This window comes from Sinocyclocheilus grahami, unplaced genomic scaffold (assembly GCF_001515645.1).
Source record: "Sinocyclocheilus grahami isolate Dianchi unplaced genomic scaffold, SAMN03320097.WGS_v1.1 scaffold374.1, whole genome shotgun sequence".
Classification (NCBI taxonomy): Eukaryota; Metazoa; Chordata; class Actinopteri; order Cypriniformes; family Cyprinidae; genus Sinocyclocheilus; species Sinocyclocheilus grahami.
Genome location: NW_015505553.1, coordinates 1046327 through 1073559, shown reverse-complemented (window position 1 = coordinate 1073559; position 27233 = coordinate 1046327). Strand labels below are relative to the sequence as shown.

Below are 27233 nucleotides of genomic sequence, written 5' to 3'. Positions count from 1 at the left end.
ATCAAAATGTCATAACCCCCCCCCCCCCCAGAAAAACTAACAATTATGTCTTTTAAAACGTTTTTTTTGTTGGGTTTATATAATAATGATTTAGTTTCTCATTATGAGATTTTAAGTTATTCCAAGAAGGTATCTCATTGTTATGACGTACCGGGAGGGCCCGCAGCGCACACGGGCCCTGCCCACATTGCAAATGACTATATTAATATAAATTAATAATAAACGTAGTAATAATAAAGTATAATTAGTAACTAGATTCTTCACAGTACTGAATAAATACATAAATTCGCGTGAGTTGTGTGTGGGTCTAGTGGTAGAACTTTTGTCAAGCATTTCCGAGGTTCTGGGTTCTAATCCATGTAGTTTTTTCTCTCTCTCTCATTTAAAACCAAAGGTGTTCATCAGTGATTGTATATCAAGAGCAAGGACATGTTTGTGTACGTTTTGTTTTGTGCTTTTACCAGAACAAAGCGTACGATCGTCTGTGTGAAGACCAGTGCCAGAACTGATAACAGCAGCAACGAGCGCTCGCCATAACACATCCCAGCGAGAGATCGCCTGATATTTAACACAGACCAACGCCTTTGTTATCAAAGGGAGATGTTTCTTTAGGTACATCCGTGCGTGCCGCAAGATGTTGCAAAAAGTGGCGGGGGGTCGTGGGGACACACGTCCCACCCGTAAATAATAATATACAGAGGCGGACAAAGTACTCAACTCCATTACTTGAGTGAAAGTACAGATACTGCTGGTCAAATATTACTCCATTACAAGTTGTAAAGACAGATTTTTACTTAAGTACTTTTAAAAGCAAGTACTTCTGTACTTTTACTTAAGCACCAAAAGTAAATTTCCTTATTTATGTCAATGCACTGTTTTATTATTGTTGTATGTAATACTTGCAATACTTCTGAAGCAACTTACAATACATTACACCTACTGAATACACTGACTAGCTTGTAGTATCTTTGGAATAAAGAGCTTTTAGAATGTTAAAAACCTATGGGGGAAAATAATTATTTAACACCCCTACCCCCCCCCACAAAAGCAGGATGATAGTGATCTCACTCATGTCAAATTTGCCGTCACTCCCTCAGCCGTTGTATAGAAACACCCTCGCAGCAGCGCTAATTCTTTTTTTGTTTGTCATTTATGTGGGGTCTCCTCATAGGAGTGTGTATGCCCAGCAAACAGTGGACATCCCCCAGACGTTCTGAACGTCCAGTTAGGTCCGCAGTATGTCCGCTTTGTAACGTTCAATGTTAAAGTGATTATATTGTGTTTAATTTTTAATAAAGTTAATTTAGAAAAACGTTTGGAGCATTTTTGTTCGTTAAATGTAAGTTTTTTTTAAAGTAACGACCAAGCGGCCAGCGGCAGACAGTGAGCTGATCATAGCCTATGTTTGATCAATTTAGCCTTCTCAAATCATCACCACTTGCCTAAAATAAAATCTATAGATATAAAACAGTTTAAGCATATCACAATGTTAGTTTAAATGTTTAAACGATATAAATGTGCGCTATTAGGCGCATATCTAATCGTTTGTGTGAAGAGTGGAAGCTGAAGTGCACTTTGCAGGACATGGAAGCGCCAGCGCGATCATTCATTTGCATTTTTTTCTTGATAGTGGAAACAACTTGAAATACGCCGTTATTTTAGCTCATAAAGGTAAGAGTAATACATTCGGTAATGTAAAGGGTCTACTTTTATGTGTGTGCATTCACGATATCAACAAAACGTTGTGCTTTTATAAAATAAATATGAAAACAAGAGGATAGTTGACATCTATTAGTATCCGAAAGTTTCTTATTATGAGATGTCGAGTCACTATTACGAGATGCTAATTAGATGAATTATTATCATAAGAACATTTTCCATTATTACAAGACAGTTTCTCATTGTTACAAGGCAATCACTAAACATCTCAAAATAGTAAGAAACATAAGAAATAAGTTATGAGGAATTTTTATGAGAAACCAGGACATTATTACATGAGAGTTTCTCATTATTATGAGATGTTTAGTCATTATTGCAAGATATTAATGAGGAAATAAATTATGACAGTTTCTCATTAAATTTTTTTCCTCATAATATTGACTTGAAATGTTACAATAATTGAGAAACTTAAGTTTATGAGAATTTTTCTCATTATTACCAGTGGCGGCTCGTCAGGGGAGGCACAGTTTCCCCATAATTTTGAAGTGAAAATGGGAGGAGGACGATTTAATGTTAATAAAATTCACAATTCATTTCAGTTCATGTCTCAGAATGTGTATATTTTGTTGACAATTTCACAGTTGTAATACCATAACGTGAAAGCGCCGCATCTGCTGATGTAGCCTAATTGCAACCGCTAATGATAGAGAAGGGTAGGGGGAGGCGCTGAGCTCTCGTGCCTCCGTTGGTAAAAAAAAAAAAAAATAGCCTATCACCATCAAGTGTTCACTTTCAGCGCTGAGGAGTGTTGAGAAAAGAAACCTCGTAGGCTAGCCTCCCTTCTCATATCAACCAATCATCACAGAGACGTAAATTACGTGATATTAGTTTGAACGTCTGCCGCTGCTCTGATAATGTACCAAGTACTTATGATGAGTAGCGATATTGAATATTTGATTGCCAACAGATTTACCAAGCTGTCATTCAAACAGTATACAAATTTTAAAAAAAGGAAAACAGCCTAAGCTGGATATACAGCAGTCGGCTTAATTAAATGGCGCAACAGGCAGCTCTCTTTTATCACAGACTTTTAAGAAGGGATGGATGTTTGCTTCAAGTGATAGGCCAGGTAAATGAAATTATATTATCTTGCTGTATGCATGTCGTTTTCTTTACATTTTCTGACTAAAAGCAACTAAAAAGCTAATTTAAAGTGGTTAAGCAAATAATAATAATAATAATCGACAGGGATCCCAGACCAATACAATTAGTGTGCCTCCTCTATTTTAAAACCCACGAGCCGCCACTGATTATTACTACAAATGTTCTTCTAATTATGAGATGTTTCTGAATTACAGAATTTCTACTTAACTGTAGCAGAAATGGGCTTCCACAATTTTTATACATGCAGTGAAAGTCGATTTGGGTCTGAAACTTGTTAGTTTGGTCAGTACAGCACAAGTAGGTTAACGGCACCAGCAGTCCAGTCCTATCGGCTCTGATTGCCTTTATCAGTCCTGTGCAGCAGGAAGAAAGGGGTGTTAACCTTACATGACTGAGGTTAGTTTCCAAACAGTAAAGCCTAGACTCTGAAGTGATTACGGAGAATTAAAAAGAGATGGAAATAGTTATGCTAAATACAACTACTGACATGTGACTTTGTTTTCCCTAAAAGGAATAAAGACTTTTTCCAACTGGCCGACGATTCCACAGGTGTTCATCAATGGTGAGTTTTTTGGCGGCTGTGATATTCTTCTTCAGATGCATCAGAGTGGAGATCTGGTAGAGGAACTTCAGAAGCTGGGAATCAGATCAGCTCTCCTGGATCAAGAAAAAGAGTCCAAGTAGGAGTCTAGTCAGCAAAGACTAGTCTTTGGGATGATTGTTGTTACATTGATGTAAACCTCCCAAAGGTTTGACTTGTGAATGGAGACTTGACCTGCTGAAGTCCAAACTGTCCTCAGCTTACTGAAGGAAGTGATGTCAAACCTTCCAAATTCTGAAAAATCACTGTAAAACACTTTACATAGAATTACCGTATTACAAATGATTGCATTTTCTATTGCAGTATGTTTGTCTTTATTTCAGATACTCTAATGCTAGACCACTGCATATTTAAAATGTTGTATTTTCAAATATAGTATTAAATGTATTTTAGATGTATATCATTTTTTGTCAATAAAATATTTTAAAGCCCCCATTGTTTGAAACTAAATCTGCTGGGTGTGTCACAAGATTATGAATTCTGTGTATCTGATATCATTAGGAAGAATATGCTTGTTGATTCAGAAAGAGATTTCCCTCTTCCTCATTCTGTAAAGCAGGGGTGCCCAAACTCGGTGTCCTGCAGAGTTTAGCTCCAACCCCAATTAGGCACACCTGAACAAGCTAATCAAGCTCTTACTAGGCATGCTAGAAACTTCCCGGCAGGTGTGTTGAGGCAAGGACTTTGGAGCTAAACTGCAGGACACCGGCCCTCCAGGACCGAGTTTGGACACCCCTTCTTTAAAGCCTGTATAGTTGTCAGTCAGGTGTTATTTCTTGTCTAAAGACATGTTTAGAATTTGTCCTGCCAGAGAGAGAGAGAGAGAGGGTAATACTCAAAACTTTTGTGCCAGTAACTTGTGTAAGATGTTCTAATCGTGTGGAGCAACAGTATCTATTTAACCTTAATGGTGAGACGTTTTTAAAGATCTTTGCAGATGCAGTTCTGTGAGAGAAAATACATGAACAGCTCCTACTTGATACTTACAAGTATGAAGAGATTCACCTTATTGTTTCAAGGGTTTTGTATTTCAACTCCTAACTTATATATTCACTGTAGATCGTACAAAGCAGTGTCATTGACAAAATTTGGAGTCTGATAAGGGCATTAAACAAGAAACATTGTGTGTGTGTATTATTTATATATATATATACACACACACACACACATACATACACATGCAGACATAATATGTAATAGTAAATTCTGTGTTGGAAAAAAAAAGTGGTAATTGTTGTTTCACCTGTGTCCACTAGAGTACGCAATAGTATTTTACAGACTATTGACATTCTGAAATGTTCATTAATTACAGAATAGCAAAACTGATGTCATTAACAACAGATTACTGATGAGTATCAATGGGGAAAAAAGGAAATTTATAAAAATTTAGATAACTTAATTTGATTATTTTCATAAAATTTAGTTACATTTTAAAAATTGTATTTTAATGGTTACTAATATTACTTTAATTATACATTCAGGTTGGTTTAATTTGGTTTTTGAAAACCAAGAAAAGTTTATAAATTTAGTTTCAAGGGGGAAAAACATGAAATTTCTAGAGACTTGCGACACACGACAAACTAATTTTGCTTGTCATAAAAAGGTAGAAATATCTGATATTTTAAGAGACTTTTTGGCCTTGACTCTAAGTTATGAGGGTCAGCTTGGAGACCTTTTCAGGATTTAATTTTATTTTTTTATAAAATTAAATAAAATACCCAGATGTGTGTATTACTTAATGCCCCAGTATCAAAATAAAATATATGGTCATCATAGAGGTGGTTTATTCAGTTTTTTTATATCTATAGTTTTTATATCTACATTACATTTGTAATATATTTTTTAATGATTTAATATATTGAAATGTAGAAATGTTTTAGGATATATATATATATATATATATAATTTTTTTTTTTAGTAAAACATGCCTGATTTGCCAGCTGCAACAATCTGCCTGCATTCACCGTCCTCTCAAAAGCCTTCACATCCCAGCACTCCTTCGCCTCCCTCTAAGCTGGTTGCTAGGCGACACCAGGTTTTCTAATATGAGGCAGAGGGAGCAGTGAATGCCACTATTCTCCAGGTGAATTTTGTTTGCCAACAGAATCAGGTCATTGGTGCCAGTGCCTGAAGAGTTTCTGACACCTCCTTTGCTGTAGGTAGATGTAGATAGCTGAGACCCGAGCAGGAAGAAGGTACTACAGCAGCTGTCAGAGCTACATCTTCAAAAACACTCAGAAATGGAAATCTAAAAGTGTCAGTTCGGTATGAATTTCCATGGCGTTAATATAAACACTGGTGCCAGAACCTCCAAGTCCAAATCCCTGGCTCGACACTTCTGGCACGCAATAGACTGCTCATCTGATTTTTGGAAGATGTTTTTCTGGAAGAAATCAAAGACGGGAAAGAAATGGTGTAAGCATCTCATATAGCCATAGTCAACACATAGGCTACTGTGTGAAGATGGATCTAAATAAGCCTTTGTCCATAGGTGGGCTAAGGAGGACCAAACCTTGTAGTCCTGGAACATGGTGAGACAGAATTTTCCACAATCTTTCCCAGATAAGATGATTTAAGGTGAGGAACTTTTCCAGATGCTGTGTCAGGTAGGCACCTCATTAACATGATCATATAAAGTTAAAGCAGTTGAGATTAAATAGGTTGAACTAGCCACTAGGGGTCAGCAGTCTACCTTACATTCAAGTGTTTATGCAGAAACAGGCCTTGTAAACAAGAGATGCTCTGTCTGAGTTAGTGTAATGCAATTTAATGTCCAAGAAGAAAAGGTCTGGCTGAACCCTCTGGAGAACCTCTAGCTTGCGTTTAAAAAAAATAGAGGTATCAAAAGGGATTTTTTTTGTATCAATGCAATTTTGAGCTCAAAGAACCTTTCCGTTCTTAAAAGAACCATTTTTCTTAGTGTGAAAGACATTTTAATCATCCGAAGAACCGTTTTCCACTATAAAGAACCTTTTGTGCAATGGAAAGCTTCCATCGATGTTAAATGGAACCAGAGCTGCCAATAAAGAAACTGCCGTTGTGTGTAGGAACCCTTTTCAGGGATTTTTTTAAACATTTGTACTCAAGGAACTTCAAATACATTTCAAGTGCTTCAAAACGATTTATCTTATTATGGGGTTATTAGAGGAACCTTTGACAGTTTGTCTTGCAGAAACTTTTTCATAGAATTTTCCTCCTCGAATAGGTTATTCAGTCATTTGGCACAAAGTTGTCTCACAGCAAGAAGTTTGAGTCCAGGCGTGGGTTCCTCCATGCTCTCTTCAGTTTCCCCCACAAACCAAAGACACGCAGCATAATGTGAACTGGCATTGTTTGTGAGTGTGAAGGTGTGACTGTCCATCTGGCCATCATAATGCTGCACCACAGTGACCCTACACAGAACAAGTGATTTGGAATAATTGATGGAGGTTTTTCGAGAGGGTTCAGCCACCTTTAACAAATTATTGGATCAGATTAAACATGAGTTGTCATTTGACCCTTTTGCTAGCATGGGGTCTCACCAAGGTGACAGTACCAAATATTCAGAGAATGCAAATGTTAACTAGTATACATTAATTTTAGGAGATAATTAAAATATATATATATCCATGACATAACATTGCACTAATTTCATGACTATTGCACTCAGAATGTGCTACATTTTCTTCTTCATTTGTTATGGCATAATTTATGAAAGCTCTCTCTTTCATCATTTATTCTCCTCTCGGTGTAAAAGGGATCTGTCATTCTCATGCAGACAGGCTTCAAAAAGACACTGACCCACCAGGCGAAAATGCTGAACTATGCGATCACCCATCAATCCCCAAGACCACAGAAGAGGGAGAGCAGGGAAGAGTCCATCCTGGCCTTTCTGGGGATTGTTGGGACCATCCTCAACCTACTTGTCATTATTTTTGTCTACAGCTATACTTCTATCTGACTCTAGACTCTGACATGTGTGATTGTACTTTCCATGGGGGAAGATTTACTTCCCAGATACTTGATCAAAGATGAGATGTACTGTAGCATGTGTATTACCTCACAGACATTTGAACATTACTGAATTATGTGGGTAATCAACCAATCCAGATCTGCCTTTCGGATACAACACACTGATGAACAGTTATTGGTAGCATAAATTCATCTCATGTCTAGAATTAAACATTATGGTGCATAGTTCCCTATGATCAAATTATGTCCAACATGATCTCTGTGATCAAAACAATACTTTTTATATTTATAAATTTCTTCAGATATGCTGATTTGTTTGCTAAAAGAAACTGATTTTAGCCGATTTCGTTTAACCTTTACAACTTTTTTAGAACTACAGTTTTGAATATAATATGAGGATGAAATACGATAGACCTTAGTCTGGTTTGGTACCATATTTAATTTTTATACAGAAATGAAAACAAGGCTGTGTGTGATACAAATGCGGTCAGATTTTATTGTCATTTTACTGCAGTTGTACTTTGTTGTATAGTTTTGATTTCCTTTCCTCCCATAGAGATAAACAGAATTATGAAAAGCATAAAATGAAATATTTTTAACAGTGCATGTTTGTTCATGAAATTCTATGCAGTTTTATGCTTTTGTTAGCATGATGCCTAAGAGTAGCCAGCTCCTTTGAGGATATTGTAGGACTAAGTAACAGTGTTTGTGGTAATGCAATACCCCATCAACTTCGGTCAGAAATCTTGGTGTAACTTTTGATAACCAGCTGACCTTCAAAGACCACATTGCAAAGACCGCTCGAACTTGCAGGTTTGCATTGCACAACATCAGAAAGATCAGGCCCTTTCTAACGGAGCATGCGGCACAACTTCTTGTCCAGGCCCTTGTCATCTCTAGGCTGGACTGTAAATGTAAATGCAATACAAGTAATGAGAGTTATGTAATCAGATTACTTTTTTTTCAACTAACTAGTAAAGTAACACATTACTTTTTAATTTACAGGAAAATATCTGAGTTACTTTTTCAAATAAGTATCAGCAGAGACTGATACTCTAATGTAAGTGTAAGAACTAGAAGTGTTGGCACAGCTGATTGGTTTGAGAGTTTATCGGTAGCCAATGAGCTCGCTGCTCAACATTCAAATATATGACCAATGCTTGCTGTAGCAGTGCAGCTTGCTTCAGAAACCCTCCACCTTCCCCAGCTCCACCTGTATACAATCTATATATAGATCTGCTACAAGGTGATTCATGTATGCTATATGGGGGGTTATTTCATGTACGTTATATTTGCAGCAGCAACATTTCTTACATGCTCACAGCAGAATGTTGTGGATGTATTGGCAGTAGCAAGTCTCGGTACTTGCTCTGCCGCAGCAGCGTAGCAGATCTATTCCGCCAAGACCAAGCAATGACTAAATGTAAATGCAATACAAGTAATGAGAGTTATGTAATCAGATTACTTTTTTTTCAACTAACTAGTAAAGTAACACATTACTTTTTAATTTACAGGAAAATATCTGAGTTACTTTTTCAAATAAGTATCAGCAGAGACTGATACTCTAATGTAAGTGTAAGAACTAGAAGTGTTGGCACAGCTGATTGGTTTGAGAGTTGAGAGTTGTCATGACAGAACTGTAGTTCTTGTGATCATGGATTTATTCATTTATTCATCTCATGTGCACAAAAACAGATTTGATATTCTTCAAAATGAATAGAAACTGTAAAATGCTCAAATATGACACAAACCTGCAATAATTAAATATGTTAAATAGCACAAATATATTTTATCTATTTAATCATTTTTCATTAACTAATGTATTTGCTGCTGACCTTCGGTGATCCAATTAAACCATACTAATAAGCAAAAATGACATTACAGAGATAAACATCGATAAACTTTTTTTTTTTATTGCTGAAGAGTGATGAACTTTCTTCTCCTGCGTCCAGAATGGCAGCACAGCCAAAATGTTTAGTTGAACGTGAATTTACTTTTCATTCAGCCTGAGGGAATGAAAGGGCTTTTACATTTGCCAAAAAAATTGATTTTTTTAATATATATAAAAAAGCAAGCCCAGCCCAGGTGAGAAAAAGTAATGCAGTAAAATAACATATTAGTTTCCATAAATAGTAACACAATTAATTACTTCTTTAGGGAGTAATTCAATATTGTAATGCATTACTTGAGAGTTGTCATGACAGAACTGTAGTTCTTGTGATCATGGATTTATTCATTTATTCATCTCATGTGCACAAAAACAGATTTGATATTCTTCAAAATGAATAGAAACTGTAAAATGCTCAAATATGACACAAACCTGCAATAATTAAATATGTTAAATAGCACAAATATATTTTATCTATTTAATCATTTTTCATTAACTAATGTATTTGCTGCTGACTTTCGGTGATCCAATTAAACCATACTAATAAGCAAAAATGACATTACAGAGATAAACATCGATAAACTTTTTTTTTTTTATTGCTGAAGAGTGATGAACTTTCTTCTCCTGCGTCCAGAATGGCAGCACAGCCAAAATGTTTAGTTGAACGTGAATTTACTTTTCATTCAGCCTGAGGGACTGAAAGGGCTTTTACATTTGCCAAAAAAATTTATTTTTTTAATATATATAAAAAAGCAAGCCCAGCCCAGGTGAGAAAAAGTAATGCAGTAAAATAACATATTAGTTTCCATAAATAGTAACACAATTAATTACTTCTTTAGGGAGTAATTCAATATTGTAATGCATTACTTTTAACTTAAAGTAACTTTCCCCAACACTGCTAACTAACTCCCTAACTAACATTAATGCTAACATGGACACTAACTCTTATCATTAACACTAACCCTAACTCTAACCAGTTCTGCCGCTAACCTTAATTCCATTCACTTCTTGCCACCCATTTAACCTAGCAATAATATTAACCCTAGCTGCTTCATTATTAAAATGATAGTTCACCCAAAAATGAAAATTCTGTCATATTCACCCTCAAGTTGTTTCTTTAACTTGTTGAACACAAAATAAATGTATATATACACAAAATAAAGAATGTTGGGTAACCAAACAGTTAACGGTAGCCATTGACTTCCATAGTATGGAAATAAATAAATAATAATAATACTATTAAAGTCAATGGTAACCATTAACTGTTTGGTCTACAGTGTGATTTCCCGTTTGATCCTGCTATTTGATGACCAATTAGCAACTTCATTATTTTGTGTGACAGACTGAAGTGTACAAACTCATTTCAGTTTGAAAAATATAAGCTAAAAAAAGATATGCTCCATGAATGAAATAATGGCCACACAATTAGTGCCCTGCACAGGCTCAACTCTCAGTTGATGTTAGCATTATAAGCTAATTCTGACTCTAATAAGCTAAAACCCTAACTCTAACCAGTTCTGCCGCTAACCTTAATTCCATTCACTTCTTGCCACCCATTTAACCTAGCAATAATATTAACCCTAGCCGCTTCATTATTAAAATGATAGTTCACCCAAAAATGAAAATTCTGTCATATTCACCCTCAAGTTGTTTCTTTAACTTGTTGAACACAAAATAAATGTATATATACACAAAATAAAGAATGTTGGGTAACCAAACAGTTAACGGTAGCCATTGACTTCCATAGTATGGAAATAAATAAATAATAATAATACTATTAAAGTCAATGGCAACCATTAACTGTTTGGTCTACAGTGTGATTTCCCGTTTGATCCTGCTATTTGATGACCAATTAGCAACTTCATTATTTTGTGTGACAGACTGAAGTGTACAAACTCATTTCAGTTTGAAAAATATAAGCTAAAAAAAGATATGCTCCATGAATGAAATATTGGCCACACAATTAGTGCCCTGCACAGGCTCAACTCTCAGTTGATGTTAGCATTAAAAGCTAATTCTGACTCTAATAAGCTAAACTTTAATAATATATATATAAATATAAAATAGATATAAATAGTTCAATATATGCAAGAAAGACAAGGCCAGTCACAATTACGTTTGCAAATACAACCTTTCACATTTTAGTTTCAAATATATTACAGTAAGTAGTATGCAGCTTACAAAAAAAACAACAACTCTACATTCAACAACTAGATCATCAAAATAAACTTCATTTTATCCTAAAATAAATAAACATGCAGTTTTATGACTCCATATTCATTGAATTAATTTAAAGGGATAGTTCACACAAAAATTAACTACTATCAATAGACTGTTGTAAATAGACATTGTTTATTTACATATAAAAGCAGAAGAATAAAAAAAGAAGTTTGTGAATTATCATTATTGTAATCACAGTTATATGGTTCAATCAGATTTTTTCAATTAGATTCCACCCACCTCCACTCTAAATAAGGTACAAGATTGTTTACATTATCAGAGGTTGTTTGATTGGTAAAGTAAGGAGTAGCCATCTGTAAATCTTTCTTGAGTGTGATGTTTCGCTGAGCATCTGCTATGTCAATTATACAGAATAGAAGAGTGTGCTATGTTAAGTTCCTCCCCTGTGGGAATCAGGCAGCTGGGTATCAGTGCACACTGGGTTAATTAAAAGAGATGTGACATCATCTTTGCATTAACGTATCCCTCTCTTATCATTGTGATGTATCGAGCCCTGGAGCTGAATGATGGGAACACAGAGGACTGGTGACAAGCCTTCAACAGCCTGAGAAATGCAGACATAAAGAGAAGGAGGTGGTGGAGGAAGGAAGAGAAAATGAGTGGGAGAGAGAGAACAAAAATGCAGTTGTCCAAACTGCCTTCTTCATTTTATTTCCAATTGTATCCACATTTGTGATTATGTCTGATGTTACAAATGTTACAGTAAAATGACATGTCATATTAACTTATTTAAACAGCATTAGGCCTATGTGTTGTACTGTACTGCAAAAATACAAAGGCAAAACAATTACATGATAAATTGGATTAATATGCATGGATGTGTTATATAATTAAGTACTCATTTAACAGGGTTGCCAACCAGACATGTTAATTTAAATAATTAAATAATTCTGGTTCCGATTCCTCTTAACAAATCCAATTCCTTAACAGTCCCATTAGTTTTCCATTACTTTTGGGGAACAAATGGGCTATTTAAAGAAGAAAAATGCTATTCCATAAATAAAGAGATAATTCATACAAAAGTAAGCCTACAGGTATAATGAGGACAACCCAATAATTGGCCTTAACTATATATTGTTCTGTTTCTTTATCCAGAAGTCTGTATTGGGAGTTTGTAAGTTTGGTGAGCAGGTACACAATTCTGTGAAAAGGACGGGTTAGTTTATGGTAGCAATAAATACACATGTACAGCTACTGTACGTAGCCTAATTGTGACAGTGAATTCCACTCATTGAACTGTAGGGGGAAGGCATAATAATAATTACACTTTAAAAACATTTTTCCCAAAGATGGTTTCCATCATTTTAGGTAGTTCTTATCATGCTGATGTATGTTCAAGTGCTCGTTCTTCAAATAAGTTTGATTTTAATGAGTTATTTGGGTATGTTTGAGTTGTTTGGGTATGCAGGAGTTTGGCCAGGACTTTGATGCTGCAGCTCCACCTCACGATCACTACTGTGCAGACTCGGGCTCCAAATTAATTACTACTGCACAGACTCGAGCTCCAAATGAATCACTACTGCGCAGACTCTGGCTCCAAATGAATCACTACTGTGCAGACTTGGGCTCCAAAATGAATCACTACTGTGCAGACTTGGGCTCCAAAATGAATCACTACTGTGCAGACTCTGGCTCCAAATGAATCACTACTGCACAGACTCTGGCTCCCAATGAATCACTACTGATTCATTGGGCTCCAAATGATTCACTACTGTGCAGACTCTGGCTCCAAATGAATCACTTCTGCGCAGACTTGGGCTCCAATTGAATCACTACTGTGCAGACTCTGGCTCCAATTGAATCACTACTACGCAGACTCTTGCTCCAAATGAATCACTATTTTTGCAGACTCTTGCTCCAAATTAATCACTATTGCGCAGACTCTGGCTCCAATTGAATCACTATTGCGCAGACTCTTGCTCCAAATTAATCACTATTGCGCAGACTCTGGCTCCAAAAGAATCACTGCTGTGCAGACCCTTGCTCTAAATGAATCACTACTATGCAAACTCTTGCTCCAAATGAATCACTATTGCGCACACTCAGGCTCCAAGCGATTCACTACTGTGCAGACTCAGGCTCCAATTGAATCACTTCTGTGCAGAATCGGGCTCTAAATGAATCACTTCTCCACAGACTTGGCCTCCAATTGAATCACTACTGCGCAGACTCTGGCTCCAATTGAATCACTACTACGCAGACTCTTGCTCCAAATGAATCCCTATTTTTGCAGACTCTTGCTCCAAATTAATCACTATTGCGCAGACTCTGGCTCCAAAAGAATCACTGCTGTGCAGACCCTTGCTCTAAATGAATCACTACTATGCAAACTCTTGCTCCAAATGAATCACTATTGCGCACACTCAGGCTCCAAGCGATTCACTACTGTGCAGACTCAGGCTCCAATTGAATCACTTCTGTGCAGAATCGGGCTCTAAATGAATCACTTCTCCACAGACTTGGCCTCCAATTGAATCACTACTGCGCAGACTCTGGCTCCAATTGAATCACTACTACGCAGACTCTTGCTCCAAATGAATCCCTATTTTTGCAGACTCTTGCTCCAAATTAATCACTATTGCGCAGACTCTGGCTCCAAAAGAATCACTGCTGTGCAGACCCTTGCTCTAAATGAATCACTACTATGCAAACTCTTGCTCCAAATGAATCACTATTGCGCACACTCAGGCTCCAAGCGATTCACTACTGTGCAGACTCAGGCTCCAATTGAATCACTTCTGTGCAGAATCGGGCTCCAAATGAATCACTTCTCCACAGACTTGGCCTCCAATTGAATCACTACTGTGCAGACTCATGCTCCAAATGAATCACTTCTGCACAAACTCAATGACGTCCATATGCTGTCATTAGCGCCAGATGACAGTGGCCATACTGGGATCTTTTGGCTTCGCTTTTCTATAATGGAAGGAAGCGGAGACACGTTGTCCATCTTTTTTACAGTTTATGCACACAAGCCTTAAAAGCAACAAAGTAGATTGTAAGCAATTTATTTGATACATCAAAAAAAAATAATTCTGGCTCATAAGATTGATTTGTTTGGGAATCGTTACACTGGTCACCCTATTCATTTTTTTAATTCAGTAAAATGTACCGTATGATTTTGGTCACTTTATGTTTCATGTAGATAGTGGTTGTGGTACCAACAAACACAGTATTCTGTTTGCATTGGCGGAATGATATAAGAACCTGTGGGAATGTTACTGTACAGAATTTAAACGTCCTGTAGTTTGAAGTACGCATTTCATTGTATTGTGTTTTAGAGCTCAAGGAAATGTCTGTTTTTTCTTACACTGTGTAATGAAACCAAATGTTAACAAAGCATCTCAAATGCAATTTAGTGATTAACTCAAGCAGTGACAGTCTTTTTTATATTTGCAGGCATACTGTATGTGTAGTGTTTTTTTTATTTATTTACAGTGTGGTCACCTGCCATCATTTGACCTGTAAATCTCAAATGGCATACATGTGGTACGCAGAAAGAATGAAGAAACTTAAAGAATCCAAGTGTGTCCCTTATTTTCCTCTGCCGAGTTGGCAAGCCTATTTTTAGTGTGTGACCTTTGATCAAGATTCACAACATTAAAGGAGCAGTATTTTTTTTTTCTTTGAAAATAGCATTAGTTTTATCAAATTACCAGTCAAATACTGCTCACTAGATCCTCCAGTGCAACTTAAGAGATTGGCACTTTTTAGCATTGCTAAAAACATTCTCTTATCCGCCTTATTTTTCACGTTTTGAACGGTTGCGGCCATTTGTAAATTGAATGTGTCTGGCTTCCTGTGTCATTCGCTTCCAGTTATTTTTAGCTGTACAAAACTGCTCGTTATGCTGCTTGAAACTGCAAACTGGTATTTTTTTTATAATACCATTTTAATGTATTGTCTTAATTATAAACACACTAGTTTGTAGCGCATACAGTTTTACTGTTTACTGCACTTTGATATTATTTGATATTTCCCTAAAGCGGCCAATAAAACGGAAGTCTTGCACATTCATGGAAAACAGCTTACTCCCGCACTGAAAAATAAGGTGGACACTGTCTTTTTTTCTTTTCTTTTTTTAAACCTCAAAGTTAATATTAATATTTAGGCTGTGGAAGCTAGTGATACAAAACCATATTAAGGCAGATCTGACTTGAGCCAATGCACATAACATGTAATGAGTTATTACCCTAAGCTATTCAGCTCAATACCTACCCAGTGACAGAAATCAAAAGGAAGGTGCTGATTATTAATAGTTGAAAGTCATCCATCAAAGCCTATTTAGCCTTCCACTGAGAGAATGCCTTAATGTTGCCATATTGTCTGTACTTCAACAATTACTCAAGGTTTTAAAGGGATTCACCCAAAACAAAGGACAGTTCTGTCATCATTTAATCATGGTGATTCCAAACCCACATGCCTTTCTTTCTTTAGTGGAACACCAAATGAGAAGTCGCAAAGGATTTTTGCATAATATTTTCCATTAGAGGATGGGGCTCAAGGCTGTCAAGTACTAAAAACGCAAACACACACACACACACACACACACACACACACACACACAGAGGTGGACTTAACCATTAGGCAAAGGTCCCCCTAAAATGCTTTTTATATGCGAGATGCGCGTTCAGTGCGGATGCACAAGTGGTTGCTGTGGTGTTCATTTTGTACTGCAACTATACTAAAAGTGAACTTATAGGTATACTGATAGTTTACTAATTAAATAATTGTAGCATTTTTAGTACACTTTGAAGTATAGTCTCAGTAAACTACTAGTATAGAATTTTTGCCTATAATTTTTTTAATATTCACATACACTAGTCCATATCGCGGTTTGATTGAAGTGTACTGAATTGCATTTGATTTATTAATTCAATATTTGACTAATTCCGTAACATGGCTCATAACACAGTAAACTTCTGTTGTGTAGCATTTTGAATGTACAAAATGTAAAGGGTTTGTTTAATTTTCATTGGAATAAAAGATAGATTCATGTTTTCATTCATTTTCGTTTTTTCATATGATTACCAGAAAATGAAAATACACAACACAGAATTTCTAAAAAAGAAGTAAATAAAATTAAAATTTCATAGGGCCCTATTATTGCATACAAATTAATAAATTAAGTTGTTTTTATGAATTCAATTAATTAGATATGTTTTTGATTAAACCATTCAAATGGAATACAAAAAAAAAAAAAAAAAAAAAAGAAAGCACAGAATTTGGGCCCTAAGAATGTAATTTTTGTTAAACTTTTAATAGGCCTAAATTGTTGTTAAATTAAACAAGTTTCATGATTTTAATTAATTAGACATGTTTTTTTTTTGTTAAAATTGAGTATAATCATCATATAATCATAAAATAAATAAAAAAAACTGAATCCAGAAAAAATTAAAATGGAAAAAAAGATTTGGGAAAAAATAAAACTTAGACTAATTTGGGAAAAATAAAACGGATTTCATAGGGCCCTACAAATATCATGCATCTGAAGCTATAATTTTAATGCTAAGCAACAGTACATATTATATAGGGCCTATTTTAATTTTTTTAAATGGCGCTGACTCGTTTTTGTGAAAGACCCAAGAAGGACCATGCACAGTCACGTTCCACACAGGTACACTTCATGTTTGGTTGAAATAATCCTTAAGCATGTAAATTAATAATTTCCTTCAGTTTAATTTAAATGTGCAATTAAAATAAATGTATATTTTAAAGTTTAGAATTAGACAGCCTTGCGTTTTGTAGACAGTTGCATAGTGAAAATTACCCCAACGCACCACCTAGTGTCCAACCTACTCTAATACTATTATAACCTGTTTAAATATGAACAAGGGATTTGCAACATTAAAGAAATCCTTTATTTATAACATGTACATGAAAAATCTAAAAGATTAGACACAACTATGGGACACGGTCGCAGCAGCGAGCAACAGTGAAAGGAACCTCAAGGTTGTAAATGTGTGAAATTGTATAGGGCCCCATTCCTGTATTTTGCCTGGGGCCCCCAAATCACTAAATCCGCCCCTGCACACACACACACAAACACAAACATTAAAGTAGTCAATAAAACACAATATTTAAAATCTGATGTCAGAAGAAGAGACTAAAATTTTAGTCATTATTCCCTGAAAATTTTGGTTTTAAAATCTAGCTTGACAGCATTGAACACCATTCCCTTTCACTTTATAGAAAAGTGCAGCTTGAACATTCTCAATTTGTGTTCCATAGATAATATTAAACCTTTTTTTCCCACGGTTATTTTAACTTTTTAATTATGCATTTAATTCTGTTGTGTTTTCAAGATCAGACTAGAATGTGTTCGCAATGACAGCCTTGGTCACCATTCTCTTTCACTGTATGGAAAACAGCAGCCTGAACATACTTCAAAACATCTCATTTTGTGTTCTTCAAAATTAAATGCGTATGCATACATTTTTATTTCTGCCAGTATTTTACCCATATTTTGAATTATGCATTTCATTATGTTGTGTTTTCAATACAGTAAACTGCAACATGTTTGCAGTGACAGCCTTGGTCACCATTCACTTTCACTGAATGGAAAACAGCAGCTTGATCCTTGTTCAAAATATCAAATTTTGTGTTCCACGGATGATATAAACAGTTATTTATTTATTTAGCCTGTATATTGAATTACACATTCCAGTGTGTTGTGTTTTCAGCATCAATTTAGAACATGTATACAATTACAGCCTTGGTCATCATTCATTTTCACTGTATGGAAAACAGCAGCTTGAGCATTCTTTAAAATATCTAATTATGGATAATACTAAACACAATTTATTTTAATTTTTTTCACAGATAGTTTTCTTGTATTTCTTATTACGCATTTCATTGTGATGTAGTTTCAACACATCAAATTAGAATATTCAAAATGACAGCATTGGTCGCCATTCACTTTTATTGTATGGAAAACAGCTGCCTGAACATTCTTCAAAATCTCATTTTAAATAATAATTTTGAAAATATCTCATTCCATAGATAATATTAAACACTCAAATAAGCTTCTCAGGATAACTTGTATGTTCCAAGACCCACTCAAGTTTTGTGCTTTAAAGTAAACAGTATTCTCCAGACAGTAATGGTTCAAATTCTCCACAGTGTATGAACATGCTCAATTTCCTTCCACACAAAGTTTTGATCTCCTGTCTTCATCTTTTTCGATTAGGACCGACCTCCGCAGCCCCGAAGGGCCCTGTATCTGAATAGTGTCCATCATCTTCCACTTACTCCACTCAAATTATAATTTCCATGTGAAAAATACAGTTCATTTTTATGGCACAGAATAAATTAACATCTGAAGTCAAATGCCTCCAAAAATGTGCATTCAAATTAGATCACAATACCCCCCCCCCCAACACAAACCCACCCATCATGTGAGCAACGGCTCTGCTCTGTCCCCTGTCCTGTCCTACTTCCCTGGTGCTGTCATCATCGTAGCCTCCATCTGTTCATCTGTTGGGAAAAGACATTTGGCATTAAGATTCATCTGTAGCCTAAGTTATAAATCACATCTTGACTAGATGATAGCAAGCAATTAGCAGCCAACAATGTGTGTATATATTGCATGTTGGTGCTTAGTTATGAAAGGAAAATAGAAGAAAGGTATAAAAGGCTGTAATTTGGATCTTTGGCACAGTGACTTAAAGGTGAAGTGTGTAATTGTTACAGTTAAAACACATTCTTGTATTTAAGTTTATTATTCAGAGACTATAAGTGCATTACATGTTTTAAGCAATCATGTAATTAAGTATCCTGATCAGGCCGACAAGTGCAGACAAGGGGACTGTTCAAAATGTTTGCAACTACCATTTAGTGCCACTAGTGATGCAAAACACTTCAGTATTAAACTTAAAAGATTTTGAAGTGACTTTGGAATTGTATGGAGTGTTAAGTTTTAACTTTGGAGACTTTTAGTTTTGAAAAACCTTTGAGGACTTGAGAAAGATAATCCAGAGAAAATCTTGTCCTTGAAAGAAAGAACAACAATCAATATAAACTTATTTGATTTTAAAGCAAAATTACAAAAGTAAATAAATAAAATAAAGCCCTTTAAAGCCTTTCTTTATGGATCCCTGAAAAACATCTGATCTGCAATGACTTTGACTTAGCAAATAGACCACTACATTTGACTTCGGATGAGTGTTTGAATATAAATACCTTATTTCTAATATTGGTTTGATGATTTGAATAATAATAATTGTATATGGTAACACTTTACAATAAGGTTCCATTAGTTAATGTTAGTTAATACATTAACAAAAAATGAACAATACATTTATTATTACAGTATGTATTCATCTTTGTTAATGTTAATTAATGAAATACAGGTGTTCATTGTTAGTTCATGTTAATTCACAGTGCATTAACTAATGTTAACAAGCACAACGTTTGATTTTAATAAATGTAACCCAGATTACTAGAAACCCTGTTGCTGAAAAAAAACGACAACATTCATGATTGTGTAAAACAGTATTTTATTTTATTAATATCTGTACTTACGGGTTCAAAGTGGTTCTCAGTGCTTGATTTAAAGTCTGGGTTCTACCAGATTGAGATGGATGAGTGCAAGACTGCCTTCGTATGCCCTCTTGGATTCTGGGAATTCAATAGAATGCCCCAGGGAATCACAAATGTGCCAAGTACGTTCCAGAGATTAATGGAGCAGTGCATAGGTGATCGCCACAGGAAACAGGTGCTAGACTTTATTGATGACCTGATAGTCTTTTCAAAGACTTTGGAAGAGCACGAGTCGCAATTAGTACAGGTCCTCAATCGGCTCAAAGATTATGGGTTGAAGTTATCGCCTGAAAAATGCAGTTTCTTTCAGACATCAGTCAAATATTTGGGGCATGTTGTCTCGAGGGACGGGGTAAAGACTGACCCGGCTAAGATTGAAGCTCTAAAAACTTGGCCAAGGCCCACAAATTTGAAAGAGCTGAGAGCTTTCTTAGGCTTGTGTAGGATCTAAGGAAGCCCGCGTCAGCAAAGGAATCACCTCAGCTTTCCAGCTGTTAATCAGCAAAACGCAAGTATGAACAAGATCTTCGATCTGTTGAACTGGTGAATTTAGATTCTCTGCTCTGGGAATTCTTAAGGTGAATTTACATCACTCGTGAAAACGAGGTAGAACTATGAAACTCAAAACTCCGTTAACAGAATTTCCTTTCTCTGAAACTATGTATGTGTGTATGTGTGTTTTAGCTTAAGTTTATGTAATCTAGAATAGCCAATAAATTTCATGTTTCATTGATAAATAATCGATTGTCTGGTGTCATATAATTTCAAGGCCAAATCTATTGCCAAAAAGATCCTTTGCTTGCTACCTAGCTCGTAGCTTACTCATAATAATTACCTCTCTTAAGAGCTGATAAATTATCATAATTGTATTTCACCCGTGGCCAGGGAGAATACAAAAATTACATATTCAATTGGTAATATACACTGACATCAACTTCTCGCTGGACGAGTACCTGATAGAGTGTAAACCATCAAATTTAGAAGCAATTCAAATCAGGTTGAATTAGGCTCTGCAAATCCGAGTCCTATCAAAACCTGAATCAATAATAATAATTAATTCCCTTACAACTGAGTTAAAATTCCTTACACTTTGCAGGGTACTACAGAAGGTTTGTGTGTGACTACTCGAAGATAGTCAAACCTCTCACGGGACTTACTGAAGGGTACCCTCCACTTCGTAGGGGCCGCAGTGGGAAACGAGAGGGGGGTGAGTACTTCAATACCAAAGAGCAGTTCGATGAACGGTGGACTATTGCATGTCAGAATGCCTTTGATGCCATCATTTCTAAGCTGACCTCTGCTCCTGTCCTGGGTTTTGCTGACCCCAAGCTCCCGTATACGCTTCACACTGATGCCAGTACGACGGGGCTTGGTGCGGCATTGTACCAGGAGCAGGACGGGCAGATGCGGGTAATAGCGTTCGCCAGTAGGGGACTGACAAAGAGTGAGGCAAAATACCCAGCTCATAAGCTTGAATTTTTGGCATTAAAGTGGGCTGTCACAGCCAAGTTCAGAGATTATTTGTATGGCGCAGACTTCACTGTCATAACAGACAGTAATCCCCTGACGTACATTTTGACTTCCGCTAAGCTTGATGCAACCAGCTACTGCTGGTTCTCTAGCTTGTCAACTTATATATTTAAGTTTCAGTACAGAGCAGGAAGTCAAAATCAGGATGCAGACGGTCTTTCCCGGAGTCCGCATGGTGAGCCCTTGGATGATGTAATCTCTCAGAAAGAAAGAGAAAGGATCAAGCAGTTTACACTCCACCACCTTGCGGAGCCTGAGCAGGCATGAGCAGTGGCCAAAGCAAACAGTTCACAGGCCCAGAACTAGAGCTTATTCATGTAATGATGAAACACATGATCCAGAGTCTGGTTGTGAATATTCTGGGTCTGAGGATGATCAGTTCTTTAGTCCTGTACTTGAGGACTTTGAAACTCGAGTTCTAGTGAGCCCTGAGCAATTACCCTACCCAAAAACTCAGAATGTCCCAATTGACTTACCTGTTGTTGAACCTGGTAGAGAAAGCATACCTACCTGTGGGTTTTCTGAGGAGAATCTGGAGGAACCTGTAAGAGAAAGCTTACCTGATTGTAGACCTGTTGAGAAAAGCTTACTTGAGTCTGGCAAAGTAGAAACATCTTCTGTTGAGCTGGAGTCAGGTCACAATGATCCAGGATTGGATCTCCGTTCCAAATCTTTACTTTTCTTTTGTGTCATGCTTGTGTGATGTTTTAAATTTCAATGCTTTATTTTATTTGTATTCATAATTTTTTTCCCAAATACATCTTACCTGTTTCTAACGCAGCCAGTGTTGTCGCCGTTGGCTTTCCCCTTGTTGACACTGTCTCTTGAGCGAGTCTAATCTTCTGGACACTGGTCCAAATCTAGAAACAGTGCACTCCCTTCTTGCTCATTTCCGTTATTCACTGTTTGAGAGGGAGGGTTGCACTCGCGCCGCGACGCGCGTTACATAAAGCATTAGTAAATGTTGAAATGAACATTAGCTATGATTAATAAATGCTGCAGAAGTATTTTTCATGCTTAGTTCATGTTAACTAAAGTAGTTAACTAATGAACCTTATTGTAAAGTGTTTCCATATATTGTTTTATGGTGAAATTTAAAGTGATCCTTGAAAGTTTTGCATGAAAGCCAGAATGACAAAAGAAAGTTTTTAAAGAAGTTTTTAAACTCTTTTTTTAGAGTTTTTAAAAGAAAGAGAAAGGTTTGCTTGTTACGTTTCTGTGTGCATTGAAGCTTTGTTCTTCATTTTGTGAAGCAAACTAAAATTTGAAATTTGAAAACACACACTGGCACAAGTAGTATCTACCTTAGCAAGCACACTTTACTTACATTTCAATTTGCACATAATATACCTGTACATACAACTGTCTATTGTTCTATACCTGTACATACAATTGTCGATTTGTATATTTTTTATTCCTTACTTTACTTGTTCTATTTTTTATTTTTTATTTATTTTTATTTGTTATTATCTGCGTTAGTCTTCAAATATGGGTACTGTCTTACGTTTTAAAATCACAACGTGAGTTTGGTCCCATCAGGCTAACGTGACAGTCACGACTCATGCAGCTGTAAGGTTTTTTTTTCTTTTGTTTTCACTCGCGATCTTTACAAGACGCATCACATTACGTATTTCATGGCACACTCGTTTTATGCGTATTTGGCGCCACCTATTGTTGTGGGTGTATTATTGACATGTCAAAGTCTAGACCCTGAATATAAGACGACCGCTTTTTTTCAGATGTATTTCCAAGAAAAAAACATTGTCTTATATTCGGGACAATACGGTATATGAATGTTGAGCAGCGAGCTCATTGGCTACCGATACAGGAGAGAACCAATCAGCTGTGCCATGTGATAATGATGTCATTAGGTCAGATTGAGTTAGACCTATCGGACTGCGCCATCTAGAGTTTCATGCCAGAACTCTGTATTTATGAATAATATAATATAATATAATATAATCAAGTAATATTTATCAATTCTATTTTATTTTATTTTACAAAGGAAGTCAATTTCAGAGACACTGGCTTTCCAATAACTCTGGTGTACTGTTACTATGGATAAAGAGAGCTGACCAAATATATATAATGGAGATCAAAGTTGCAAGACTTTCAGATGAATCCTGTATAATCCAAACCTAGACAAAAGAACAAACCTGATATGTCCCTTAAAAATGATTTTCATTAGCCTAACCTAATGCAGTCAGATTGTTTCAGTCATATTTTAAATCGACTTTAAACTTTAGTTGTTATAGCTATGTTTCATATTTATTTCGGAAATGTGCTACCAATACAAAACAACATTTTTAGAGTCCCTTTGGATGGATGTTCTAGAAACTTGATCATCTGTAATGAAGCAGCTCAGATCACAGTTAATCATTCTGACTTTCAGTGCCCCCAAAATTAATTTAGACATTGAGCATGTGTTCGGCCCCCTCCACTCACTCAATAGCATCAGCATCTCGTCTGCTTTGCGTAAGGGGAGTGTCTATATTCAATGAGGTGCTGACCTTCATCACATAAAGAGGGCGGACAGATGTCCGTTAAACTGATTGAAGCTCAAGGGAGATGTGATCTTCATACAGTATGTAAAATGTAGAATGTGTAGAAAATACAATAGCTTGGATTATGATGACAAAGTGCATTTTTGACCTAATACTTCCTGAACTGTTACCCTCAGTCATATGTATTTTATAGTCAATGTTAAAAAGTATTTAGTTTGAGATTCTGGTAACTGAATGCTTTAGTGATTCTTATTCTTTAATAGTAAATAAGTGCTTTTGAAATAGATAGATAGATAGATAGATAGATAGAACATCAACAAACACAACACTTGAGGCCATTTCCTGTTTTACTACATTGGTTCCATTGTGTTTTCGATTCTTATTCTTTAATAGTAAATAAGTGCTTTTGAAATAGATAGATAGATAGATAGATAGAACATCAACAAACACAACACTTGAGGCCATTTCCTGTTTTACTACATTGGTTCCATTGTGTTTTAATCTAGGCTGCAAGTAAATCATTGAAGGAGAGCATAACGGAGGAATGTCTCTTGACCCCTTTATATAAATTGCTTTATATAAAATGTTTCCTGTAATAAATTTTGAAACGACAACAGCTAAGCATGCCTGGGGTAACCACCCAGCCCAGATGAACATTACCTTCTCTACTTCCATTATGGCTGGGCTTCTCCCAGCATGCATTAGTACAGAAACAGTCCTGAATTAGGTCGAGTGAGGAATGCATATGTCTTTGTTGATGCAACCACACAGAAATGGATTACTATACTTTCCTGGGAGCAGCTGCAATCAGACTGTAAAGGGAAAAAGAGTTCTGTTATTTGACGAAGAGCCAACCGGAGCAGAAAATCAGCTCTGTGGAGGACTTACAGACTCGTGACCTTTATCTGCATTTACGGTGTTTGTTTTGTTGGTAGAAAGGAAGAGCGCCTCTCTCCCATGAAATCCCATTCATTCTGAAACAATAACACATTGCTTCCGCTTCCATTTTTGGTCTCTGATTTAGAGTGCACCATTTCACAACTATCTTTGAAATAGAGTAAATCTGAAAAATTCAACCATATTCACAATGGAAAGTAAATTTTAAGGCACTGAAGTAGAAAGTTAAATAAAATATTATGATGAAAAGTATAAAAAAGCTAAATAAAATATAATAGAAAATGTATAGAAAAAAAGACATCTGAGGGCATGTATATTGTGTGTCTGGGCTTTTTGTGTCAGGTTTATTTCTTAGTTTCATTGTTTTATTTTAGCTCATATAGCATTCTGAAGAAATGACTATGACAGCCCATACCACGTTATTTTTTTAAACATTTGTTTTAATTATTATTTTTTTACTTATTTTTTTAGGTAACTGTGATGTAGTTAAAAGTGAGACCTAAAGTCATATTGAGATATTAAGCTGCACTTAAGAGACATCAAGTCTAGAAAATTACAAATGAAAGTCGTAACTGCTAGATTCAAAGTCACATTGTGCAATATAAAGTCTCATTTTGAGATGTGAAGTTGCAGTAAAGAAATTTAAAGTCACATTACAAGAAACAAAATCTCATTTGTAAGATTTAACCCCGGTTTCACAGACAAGTCTTAAACCTAGTCCCAGACTAAAATGTAAATCTGAGCTGTGTCAACTGAAACTTGCACTGACTGATCTTAAAATATATCAGTGCCTTTCTTTTGGTTCAAGATGCACACCAGTAATATTTTTTCTAAGGCACGTTTATGAAAAATTACTTAAATGTCCTACTTGAACTATGGCCTAATCCTGGCTTAGTCTAAGCCCTGTCTGTGAAACCAGGCCTAAGTGTCACATTATGAGAAACAAAGTTGCATTTGCGAGATTTAATGTCACATTCCAGAAACAAAGTTGCATTTGCAAGATTTAAAGACACATTGCAAGTAGACACATTAAAGACACATTGTAAAAATAGTCACATTTGTGACATACAAAGTCACAATATGAGAACAACAAAGAAATATTTGTGAGATAAAATGTGCTTCACGTGGTAACATCTAAATTGATTGATTGTATTCAAATAAAAATGAAATTTAACATCACTGAATCAACCTAATTAAAGTTAAACCAACAAAACTAAGTTTAAGGGTTAGATCAGGTAGAAATAGCTCTTTAACATAATTACAGGTTGCCATTTTTTACAGCATCAGTAAATTCATCGGTTTTGTCAGATCAGATTGTCAGCTGTTGGCACTGGTTGGTGCTTGATTTCACTGACTGAACATGTTAATTTACCATTTGTCAGGTCATGGAGTAGAAGTGACGAACTGTGTAACGAATCAGCTCATGGGAAATATGAATAATTAACCATAACTAGTTATGATTAATTATGAATATTTTAGATCCGCTGTAGATATTTAGCTGACCTCTCAGGGTCAACTGTCTTGTCAATTCTAAGAACGTTAATTTCCTGGTTAAGGGAAATAACTTTCTTACTGTACAATTCTACAAAAGCTTGTAGCGTAAATCTGCATGATTAGTGACTCCGGTTATGAGCAAACAATGAACACGTCAAGTGTGATACAAGTAAGGTTTTATTAACTACATAAACACTTAAACTAGTCTAACATACTACATAAACACATAAACTGGTCTAACATCCTACATACACACATAAGCTGGTCTAACATACACATACACACACACATACAGTTGGTATAGGAAAGGGTTAACGCTTAACTCAGTACAGAAAGAGAAGATGTCTTCCTTTAGACCCATTATTCCATAACTGTTGCCATTTCGTACTTACTTCAAATGATATAACTCTCTTGAATTTAGCTTTACTTAAAGCTAACTTAATTTCTATTTGTGTATGATTTAATGCTTTCTTTGCAAGCAAGTCTACTTCCTCATTTCCATTCCACACCCACATGTGCAGGCACCCAGAGGAATTTGACCTCTATCCTTAACTGCCTTATTCTAAACTAACGTTGTAAAATTTCAAATACTAAGTCTTGCTGAGCTTCAGATTTACCACTTAGCAGGCTAGTGAGCGCAGCCATTGAGTCAGTACATATCACAGTTCTTTCTGGTTGAACTTCTTTGATCCACTGTAGAGCTAGTATGATAGCTAATAATTCGGTAGTAAAAACTGACACATGATCTGATAATCTTTTAGCC

General features: G+C 35.9%; 2 long non-coding RNA genes across 2 annotated transcripts in view; both read left to right on the top strand.

Annotated features, from left to right (window-relative positions):
• The window catches only part of LOC107549547 (uncharacterized), a 29216-nt gene extending 25588 nt beyond the window's left edge, over positions 1-3628 (top strand). The window contains exon 2 of the long non-coding RNA XR_001604572.1: positions 3335-3628. This is a non-coding gene — a long non-coding RNA (uncharacterized lncRNA). The remainder of the gene's footprint in view (positions 1-3334) is intronic.
• Positions 3629-5650: 2022 nt separating this feature from the next.
• On the top strand, positions 5651-7592 carry LOC107549550 (uncharacterized). Its single transcript, XR_001604574.1, has 3 exons — positions 5651-5839; positions 5916-6030; positions 7161-7592. It is a non-coding gene; the product is annotated as an uncharacterized lncRNA (long non-coding RNA).
• The last annotated feature ends 19641 nt before the right edge of the window (positions 7593-27233 follow it).